The sequence below is a fragment of the Galeopterus variegatus genome, unplaced genomic scaffold (assembly GCF_000696425.1).
Source record: "Galeopterus variegatus unplaced genomic scaffold, G_variegatus-3.0.2 Scaffold19462, whole genome shotgun sequence".
NCBI lineage: Eukaryota > Metazoa > Chordata > Mammalia > Dermoptera > Cynocephalidae > Galeopterus > Galeopterus variegatus.
Window position 1 is genome coordinate 4,677 of NW_007745573.1, and position 9,931 is coordinate 14,607.

The 9,931-nt window shown below is 35.8% G+C and overlaps 1 non-coding gene across 1 annotated transcript; it reads right to left on the minus strand.

The window, feature by feature from the left end:
* Positions 1-431: 431 nt before the first annotated feature.
* Positions 432-505, minus strand: TRNAI-GAU. The gene has a single exon. It is a non-coding gene; the product is annotated as a tRNA-Ile (tRNA).
* Positions 506-9,931: the final 9,426 nt, after the last annotated feature.

Genomic DNA, 9,931 nt, shown 5'->3' on the forward strand with positions numbered 1-9,931 from the left:
GAATTACTTCCTGTTTTTACAGGATAAACTCCTACTAACCCAGCAATGAAGATCAAAAGCCATCCCTACAAATAGCAGAGACTTAAGACCATCAGGAGCTCCTTTAGTGATCTCTTATATTCTTTAAGAGATTTCCTCTAAGCAATGTCTCAGCTCAAGTACGTAGGGGCTTTCAAACACCTTGAAGTTCTCCTAACATGGGAGATAAGGTTATAGATCAAGATAAGATATCAATTCAGGGTGCCTCATTCGTGTCTAAGATGGATATGTGAACCATCTCTAAAAACATTCCAGGAATGCTCTTTGTGTAAAGCTGTGATTAAGGTTCTTCTCTTCAATCCACAGAAAAGAACATAATAGTAAATGCTGTGCTTTGACATGAGATATGTATCAGACACTACCTGCTTGGTTTGTTTGTTTGTTTTAGCAGCTGGCCTGTATGGGAATCGAACCCTAGACCTTGGTGTTATCAGCACCATGCTCTAACCAACTGAGCTAAACAGTCAGCCCAGACACTTGGAATAAGATTTTTCCTTGCAGGATTTTTTTGTCCCCATACCTCAAATTAGAAAACAGGAAAATTCTATGTCAGTTCCAAACAAAAGCAGCATTTTATTATTTCCTCTTCAACATTATACAAACAAGTCTGTATTAAAGTCACAGATGTCTTTAATCTCAGGTACCATTTAAAATCTCGTGAACATAGATGCTTGTTTTGATACTGAGAAAGCAACAGTATAAGATTCAAATCCTTTTTCTTTTAGCTGTCTAAATATTCACGAAGAATGCGACATAGGCTCCAAATTACCACCTGCAGCTATTAGGAGTCAAAATAAAGCCTGGAAATCGAGAATATAAACAGAGTAATGGTGGAGTCACTTACAGAGTCCAACCTGTTCAGAAAGCTCTCTAGGTCAGGCAGTTTTAAGTTTTTTAATAACATGAAATAAAATTTAAGTTTCTGACATGCCGTAAAGTTCTTCCTTCCAGCTAGCGTAAATCTCTCTGGCTGAAGTATTAGCCCACCTCCTGCAGTTTGATCCTCCTATGACCAAGAAGAACAGCTGTTCTGTGTCATCCTTACAATAACCATGCATATCCCTAAAGTTAGATCAGCCTTAGGTTTCCTCTTCTCTAGGCTTAAAAACCCATCTCCTTTAACTTTTCCTCAGAGGTCCCATTTTTCAGCCATTTCATCCTTTAGTTGATGGCCTCTGGACTCTCTCCAAAGACTGTATCTTCTGTCGGTTGTGCTCCTCTCAAACTGGAACAGGCCTTGATGACTGGAAACCTTGCCACTGCCAGATTCACACACTGGAAGGATTACTTCCTGTTCTTTTTGGTCAGCTTCTGATAACAGAACAATAAAGATTAACAGCCAGACCCACATAAAATTCTGAGCTGCCCATCTATCCCCACTGCAGTTCCCACCCTCTGCCCTCACACTACATAGAGATGAAATGTATTTTTGCAGTAGCAAAACTATGAAATGGGGTAAGAGTCTTCAGAGACATACCACCTCTGCATTTGGCATCTTCTGATTCTCACACCTCTCGTTGCTGTCTCTGACCTTGCTTGGATATCTCTCGTGCCAGCCTCTGAACATTTATATACTTACATCTACAGCCTTTTAAGTATCTCCCTAATTTATGACACTGTGCCTGAGGTTCTGAGAGCTCTCCAGATATCTCTCCCCATCTCCCTCTTCCTTCAAACTCTCACCAAACTAGTTGGGGCTCCTTTCAGAGCAAATAAAAGAAATTCAGCTCAAATTATTGATAATAACAGAAGGATGTCTAATTGCTCAGTTTTACAGGTTGTGATCTTTATATAAATGTTATTATCATGGAATATGCATTTTTCTGTATCTTGCTGTTTCCAATCATAGTATGCTCATAAATTATAACTATGATGATGCATGCACCATTTATTTTCCCTGCTATTTAGTGTTGCAGTGCACAAGACATTGCTATTGTTAAATTGACCTGTCGATGGACAATTAGATTATTTCCAGATTTTTTTTTTATTTTAAGCAAAGATATTATGAATTTTTTTGTACACATGTGCAAGGTTTTCTCTAGGGTATATCCCTAGGCATATAATGGCTGAGTCATTAAACTTGTGCATTTTCAACCTTAATAGATGTTACATAGCTTTCCAAAGTGGTAGTTACAATTTTTATTTTCACTACCTCTGTGTGTGTGTATTTTATATATATTTTATATAATGTATAATATATTATATATGATATATTTCACCACCTGTGTGTATTATATATAATATTTTACATATTACATGTATATAATTTTTTATATACATATGTATTCTGGATATTAATAATTTATCTGATGAATATGTTGCGAAGATCTTTAAATGACTTATTTTCTTACTTTCTCTGTTTTCTTTGGTTAACAGAAGTTCTCAATTTTACTTATTATTATGATTTTCAAGTCTTATTTAAGAAATCATTTCCTAATTCAGTATTAAAAAGTATACAGCTATATTTTCTTTTTAAAGTTTTGATTTCACATTTAAATGTTGAATTTAAATGTTGAATGTTACATACTGATTTGCGTATGGTGTAAGGTAGAAATCCAGGTTTTTTTTTTAGACATGGATAAGCAATTTTCGCTATACTATTTATTAACCCATTTATCTTCAATGCCCATTCTGTCATATATCAAGATTTCTTATGTGGTCCTTATTTTGGACTTCTCTTCTGTTGCACTGATAATTTGTATATCCAAATACCGATGCTGCACTATCCTAATAACCATAGCAAGTTTTTTCCTACTGTATTCTTCTTTAAAAATGTCTTGGCACTTCTTGGCCCTTCTTTCTCCCACATAAACTTTAAATTCAACTTGTAAAACTGCACACAAACACACAAAACACATACACACACACCAGTAACCCTACTATTATTTTGACTGGAAATGCATTGCATCTATACATCAATCTAATAATCTTTCCTCTTAGGTGAAAAAATAAGTCAACTTAAAATTGATGTGTGAGCTAACATGTTTAGATTTATTTCCAATATCTTACTATTGCTTTCTATTTTTCCTGTGTTTTTTATTATTATTTTTTTTTCTCTTTTGTTTCCTTCATAGAAAGTTAGCTTAGATCACATTTTGTATTTTTTTTGGACATTTATATTTGTTTCTGTGTGTTAAGATTCTTTTAATTGGACCAGAGCCAGTGAGTAAAGCTTCATATGGGTCTCTTTTTTATTCATATTTATAATTATTTAGTTTTTTGTTGGTTATGAATATTGATGGGATACAAAGCTGATTGTCACCATTTGTGCTCAAGGTATGATGGCCAGATCCTTACTGGCAGCATGCCCATTGCCACAAATTGCAATTATACCCCACATCCCCACCCAATTATCCCTGACCTCCCTCCCTATACCTCTTTCCCCCACTCCACCTTGTATCCTTAGGTATGCTCTCTCCCTCTGCAAGGCCAATGCACCACTGTGGTCTCTCTTTCCTTCCTTATTTCTCTCTTAGCTCCCACTTATGAGTGAGTACATGTGGTATTTATCCCTCTGTGCTTTCCTTATTTCATTCAACATAAGTTTCTCCAAGCTCAACCATGTTGTTGCAAATAGGAGAATCTTGGTTTTTTGTTTTTTTTATGGCAGAGTAGTATTCCTTATCCAATTGATGGACATGTAGGTTGGCTCCATATCTTGGCTATTGTGAGCAGAACTGTGATGAACATGGGAGTGCAGATGTCCCTTGGAGAGGATAATTTTCATTCCTTTGGGTATATACCCAGAAGTGGGATTGCTGGATCGTATGAAAGATCTATCTGTAGTTGTTTCTATACTGTTTTCCATAGTGGTTGTACTAATTTACAGTCCTACCAAGAGTGTAGGAGTGTTCCTTTCTCGCCACATGCTCTCCAGCATTTTTTATTCTCCATCTTTTAGGTCATAGCCAGTCTAACTAGGGTGAGGTGATAGCTCAATGAGGTTTTAATTTGCATTTCCCTGATGACTAGTGATGTTGAGCATTTTTTTCAGGTATTTGTTGGCAATTTGTATGTATTCCTTTGAAAAATGTCTTTTCAGTTCCTTTGCCCATTTTTTAATTGGGTTATTTGGGGTTTTTTTACTGTGTAATTGCTTGAGTTCCTTGTATATGATGGATAATAATCCCTTGTTGGATGCATAGTTAACAAAAATTTTCTCCCACTCTATAGGTTGTCATTTCACTCTGCTGATTGTTTCCTTTGCTGTGCAAAAGCTTTTTAGTTTGATATAGTCCCATTTGTTTATTTTGTTGTTGTTGCTTGTGCTTTGGGGCTCATGTTCATAAAGTCTGTGCCCAGACCTAGTTCCTGAAGTGTTTCACCTATATTTTCCCCTAGTAATTTTACAGTTTCAGGTTTTATACTTAAGTGTTTAATCCATTTTGAGTAGATTTTAGTATATGGTGAGAGGTGCATCTCTAGTTTCATTCTTCTCCATGTGGATAGCCAATGTTCCCAGCACCTCTTATTGAAGTGGCAGTCTTCTCCCCCATGTATGTTTTTGTGCCATTGTCCAATATCAGATGGCTGTAAGCCTAAGGGTTGATTTCTGGGTTCTCTACTCTGCTCCACTGATCTGAGTGTCTATTTTTATGCCAGTACCATGCTGTTTTGGTTACTATAGCGCTATAGTATAATTTGAAGTCAGGTAGAGTTATGTCTCCAGCTTTATTTTTTTTGTGTGCCTAGGATTGCTTTGGTTATTTGAGGTCTTTTGTTGTTCCATTTAAGTGTTAAGATTGTTTTTTTTTTTTTCCATTTCTGTGAAGAATGTCATTGATATTTTCATAGGGATTACATTGAGTCTGTAGATCACTTTTAGTAGTATGGACATTTTCACACTGTTAGTTCTTCCAATCCAAGAGCATGGAATGTCTTTCCATCTTTTTGTGTCTTCTTTAATGTCTTTCAGTAGTGGTTTATAGTTCTCATTGTAGGGATCTTACACCTCCTTAGTTAAATTGATTAGTAGGTACTTTATTTTTTTCATGACTGTTGTAAATGGGCTTACTTTTTGATTTCTCTTTCTGTTAGCTCATTATTGAAGAACATAAATGTAACAGATTTGGGGACATATAGTTTCTATCCTGTAACATTACCAAAATTATTAACCAGCTCTAGGAGTTTTCTGATAGAGTCCTTAGGTGTTTCTAAATAGAGCATCATGTTATCTACAAATAGCAAGACAGTTTGACTTTATCTTTTCCAATCTAGAAGCCCTTTATTTCTTTTTCTTGCCTGATTGCTCTGGCTAGTACCTCCAGTACTATGTCAAATAGAAGTGGTGAGAGTGGGCATACTTCTCTCTTTCCTGTTCTTAAGGGAAAGGCCTTCAGTTTTCCCCATTCAGAATGATACTGGTGGTTGGCTTGTCATAGATGGCTTTTCTTGCATTTACATACCTTCCTTCTATACCTAATTTGTTGAAAGTCTTTATCATGAAAGGATGCTGAATTTTGTCAAATGCTTTTTTGATATCTATTGAGATAATCATATGATTTTTGTCCTTGATTTTGTTGATATGCTGTATTACATTTATTGACTTTCATATGTTGAACCAGACTTGCATCCCTGGGATGAATCCCACTTGATCGTGGTGTATAATTTTTTTTTTGATGTGTTGCCTTACTCTGATTGCTAATATTTTGTTGAGGATTTTTGTATCTACGTTCATCAAGGATATTGGCTTCTAATTTTCTTTTTTGTTGTGTCTTTATCTGTTTTCTTACGAGTTTGTTGGCCTCATAGAATGAGTTTGGGAGAATGACTTCTTTTTCAATCTATTAAAATAGTTTGAGGAGAATTGGTATCAATACCCCTGTAAAGGTTTGATAGAATTCAGCTGTAAAGCCATCCAGACCTGGGCTTTTCTTTGCTAGAAGAGTGCAGATTACTGCTTCAATTTCATTGCTTGTCACTGATCTGTTCAGGTTTTCTATCTCTTCTTGGTTCAGTCTGGTAGTTTGCATGTGTCCAAAAACTTACCCATATCTTCCAGGTTTTCATATTTGTTGTCATAAAGTTGTTTATAATAGTCTCTAATGATTCTTCATATTTCTGTGATATCAGGTGTTATGTCTCCCTTTTCATTTCTGATTTTTGTTATTTGGGTCTTCTGTCTTCTGGTTTTTTGTTAACCTAGCTAATGGTTTGTCTTATTTAGCTTCTAAGAAAACCAACATTTTTTGTTTCATTGATCTTGGGTCTCTTTTTTAATACACGATCACTGTTCAATTCCTAGGACTTGATAATTTTCAGCAATTTGGGGGATATGGGAAATGACTGTGGGCCATAGTCTGTGCCATCTGAGGTTTCTTTACTTTTTCTTCCTTTAGAATTTTTGTTTATTTATTTCATAAAATAGAGAGAATTTTTCTATACCTAATCTATGTATGTATACATGCACATGTGTGTGTAATTTACATTCTGTGCAGTACACAGATCATTAAGTGTACATTTCAATGGGCTTTAGAAATTGCATGTACCTATGTAACCCACACCCTTATATATAACATTTTCATCACCCTGCAGCTTAAATTGTCTAATCTCCATCTCTTCCATGGGATTCCCCTAATTCCAGTTCTTGTGTCTCAAAATTAGGGGAAATTAGTTGTTCCTGTAATAATTTTCTACCTTGTCCTGAGGAAAGTTTTGTGTTGTGCAAAAGTGTCTTTCTTCATTTTAAACTGTATTTGTTAAAATTTTTTTGGTTTTGTTAAGTAATTCCTATGTTTCAGAATTGACTTCTATACTGCATTAGTCATGACAGCTGTTTACTAAGTATTTCCAGCTTCTTACCTTCTAGGACCATGGTGAAATTGCACTTCCTTTAAACTGCTTCTTTAGAATTTAAGCTTCTACATGAGACTTGTTTTGACAAATGAATTAAACAAAGAATGGAATGCTACAATTCCAGGCAGAAACTTTAAAAACCAGTATACTATTCAACGTGTCTTTTTTCTTTCCATGGTTTTTATTGATGCATATACTAAGATGAAAGACACATCTCCCTCAGTCATTGAGTCAAACCCTCTCCCACGCACCACCACCATCAGTTATATACACAAATCTGTGTTACATATATAGTGCAATTGTGAAATAAATCACTTTATATTAAGTTGCTAAAAATGTAGAGTTGTTTGGGACAGCAGCATAACCTAGCCTTTCTTGGCTAATACACCAATCCCATTTTTCTTCTGTGATCACTTTAACTGATTCTTGTAAGTGGCAGATCTTGAAAGTCTGTTCTTAACACCATCTTTTTGAAAGTTTAATATGTGTGTGTATGTGTATATATATTTATATTTATCTATTATTTTATTATGCATACACACATGAATGACACTCAGTCAATCCCAACACAATCAGGGGAGAGGAGAAATGTAGTACTTTCTAAAAAAAAAATCCATATGAATCATTAATTTTGAGAAGTGATGATTATCTACTTGGACATCCCAAATGACCAGATTTGCATTTTAAACTATTAAACCTTCCATCAGGATGATCCTAGGCATCCCAAAGGTTAATAATAAAAAGGCCATATTCAGAGGTCCTGATGGCTGTCATTAGGATGAGATGCTGTAGGTCATCGAAGGAAAAAACATTAACTTGCAAACTGAGATAATATAAATTTGAACCAAATGGGGAACAGAAATTTCATACCCAGAAGAAAGACCCTAGAGCAAAAGTAATTTAGGGTTGAGTGCTGATGCTTACTCACTTTTGATGTGGTCAGTGCTTTTTTCTTAAAGTACAGCACATCAAGTAGGTATTACATCACAAATTTGAAAGAAGTTCTTAAATTCTTGTAATTCAATAGCATGAGATGACTTGATAGAAAAGTCAATAAGCACTGTTTGGCAACCAGAGGAAAAGAAGCTCAATTTCAATAGGAGATAAATACATACCAATATTTCATGAACATAAAAAACACAACTTTAACCAAATAAGCCCAGGAGTCCTCATTTGCTTGTTTTTTAATATTAATAATATGTTTTACAAGAGCATGTACCTTTGGGCATATCTTTGGGTAGGTTTTGTTGTGGGTCTTCTTTTTCTTTTTTCACATACTGTTTCTAGATTTCCATATCTAGACTAAAAGGATGATACAATATTTCATAAAGCACATTTTGAGTTTATCAATTTGTCTGTAGCAAAGAGCCCAGAAATTCTTTTCTAAAGCACACTGCTATGAAGACACTCCACAGCCTATACGTTTTCAAAGGGAAGATTAAGGAGAGAAAGTTGAACTGGGATTCTGGCCACTGTACCTCTAGTAAACTAGATTTCAGTCTAGAGACCACTGAAAAGAAAGAACCAAATAAGCTAATATTCACTTGCTATGCATCAGTTAGTGGAAAGCCAACCTCTTTCCTCTAACCTAAACCACACAAATTCCATTGTGCCTTCTTGTTTTTAGTACCTCCAAATATTAGATATAATATTCATATTCCAAATAAGGTAATAAGATCTAAATGGTAGTTTATTTATTAAAGTCTACTATGTGCCAGGCTCTGCACTGAGTGTGGAAATACACAGTGAACAGCACGCGTATCTGCTCTTGATGAACTTATAATTTAGATGTTGGACTTTGGCAGCTAATATAAAAAATTCCTTGATGTACTAATGCAATAAGTGCTGTGATAAAGGTGTGTGCTAAGAGCTCTAGGAGCAGTTAGGATTGTGCATGGTTCAACCTGAGGAGCAGTGATGCCTTCTGGAGAAGATGAGGCCCGCACTCTATCAGGATCATAGCATGTTAGCTAGATGCAGAAGGCAGAAAGGCATGTCAGGCAAATTCCCATTGTTTGAGCCACATCACTGGGTGAGGAGGAGTGTAAAAGATCAGGATGCAGAGAATTCTGGATAATGGATTGTATCCTATAGATAATGGTAGACCGCAAGGTATTGTAAGCAGGGTAAAAGACATGTTTAGAAGGTAGAGTGAGCATGCTCACCTGCCCTTTGGGCTGGTGCAAACCTGCAGTTGTCAGATCACTGGCTGTGGGGTGGTGCCATGGGATTAGTTATTTCCAATAGGCTATGGGTAGGAAGGACATGTGTCACTTCTGGGCAAAACATGGAAGAGGCTCCATGTGACCTGCCATTTGGGGTTTCCTGCCATGGTGTTTGAGGAAGGACATGTACACGTGGAGGTCCCACAAGAACAAAGATGGGTGGAATGCTGAATCTTCACAAGGAGGGCTAATGCAGAAGACTTTTGGAGAATGAGAGAGAAACTTTTGTCATGTGAAGCTGCTAAGATTCTGGTGTCTTTCGTTACTATGGAGCAAGCCAGTTTGTGGTGACTAAAGATATTAGAAGGGTTTATTATGGTTTGTATATGAAGGGCGAGGAAGCAGGAGGAGACTAGTTTCTGGCTTGATGATTGGTTAGACAGTTTAATGATTACTGAATGAGAGAAAATTCAAATGTAAAAACTAGCTCAATTAGTGTGGAAAGATATACAGTGGCAGTGCGATAATGTGCAGACTTTGAAGTACCGGTGTGTCAGTCTGGTGGATCAGCCAGCACTTAGGTACATGAGCCAGAAGTTCAGTGGCTTCTCAGGGCTAGAAAACTAGAGATTTGGATGTTCTCATTATGAATGGTAGTTAAAATTATGAGAGCAAATAAGATCATCCAAAGAAGTTGTGAAGTAACTATCTGCTGAATTTAGGCTAAGTAAATAATTAAATCTTCCAAAACCAATTTATCTTCTGAATGATCTAATTTGGCTAAACACACTTTTAACTAAAAACAAAAACCAAAATAAGAACAAAACCCCCAAACTTTCATTGAGAGTTGCTATCTTTATAATTAGCACTAATTTTTTTTTTTTTCTTAGCTTAAAATGAAGAATAAGACAGAAATGTAACACGTCTTTCTG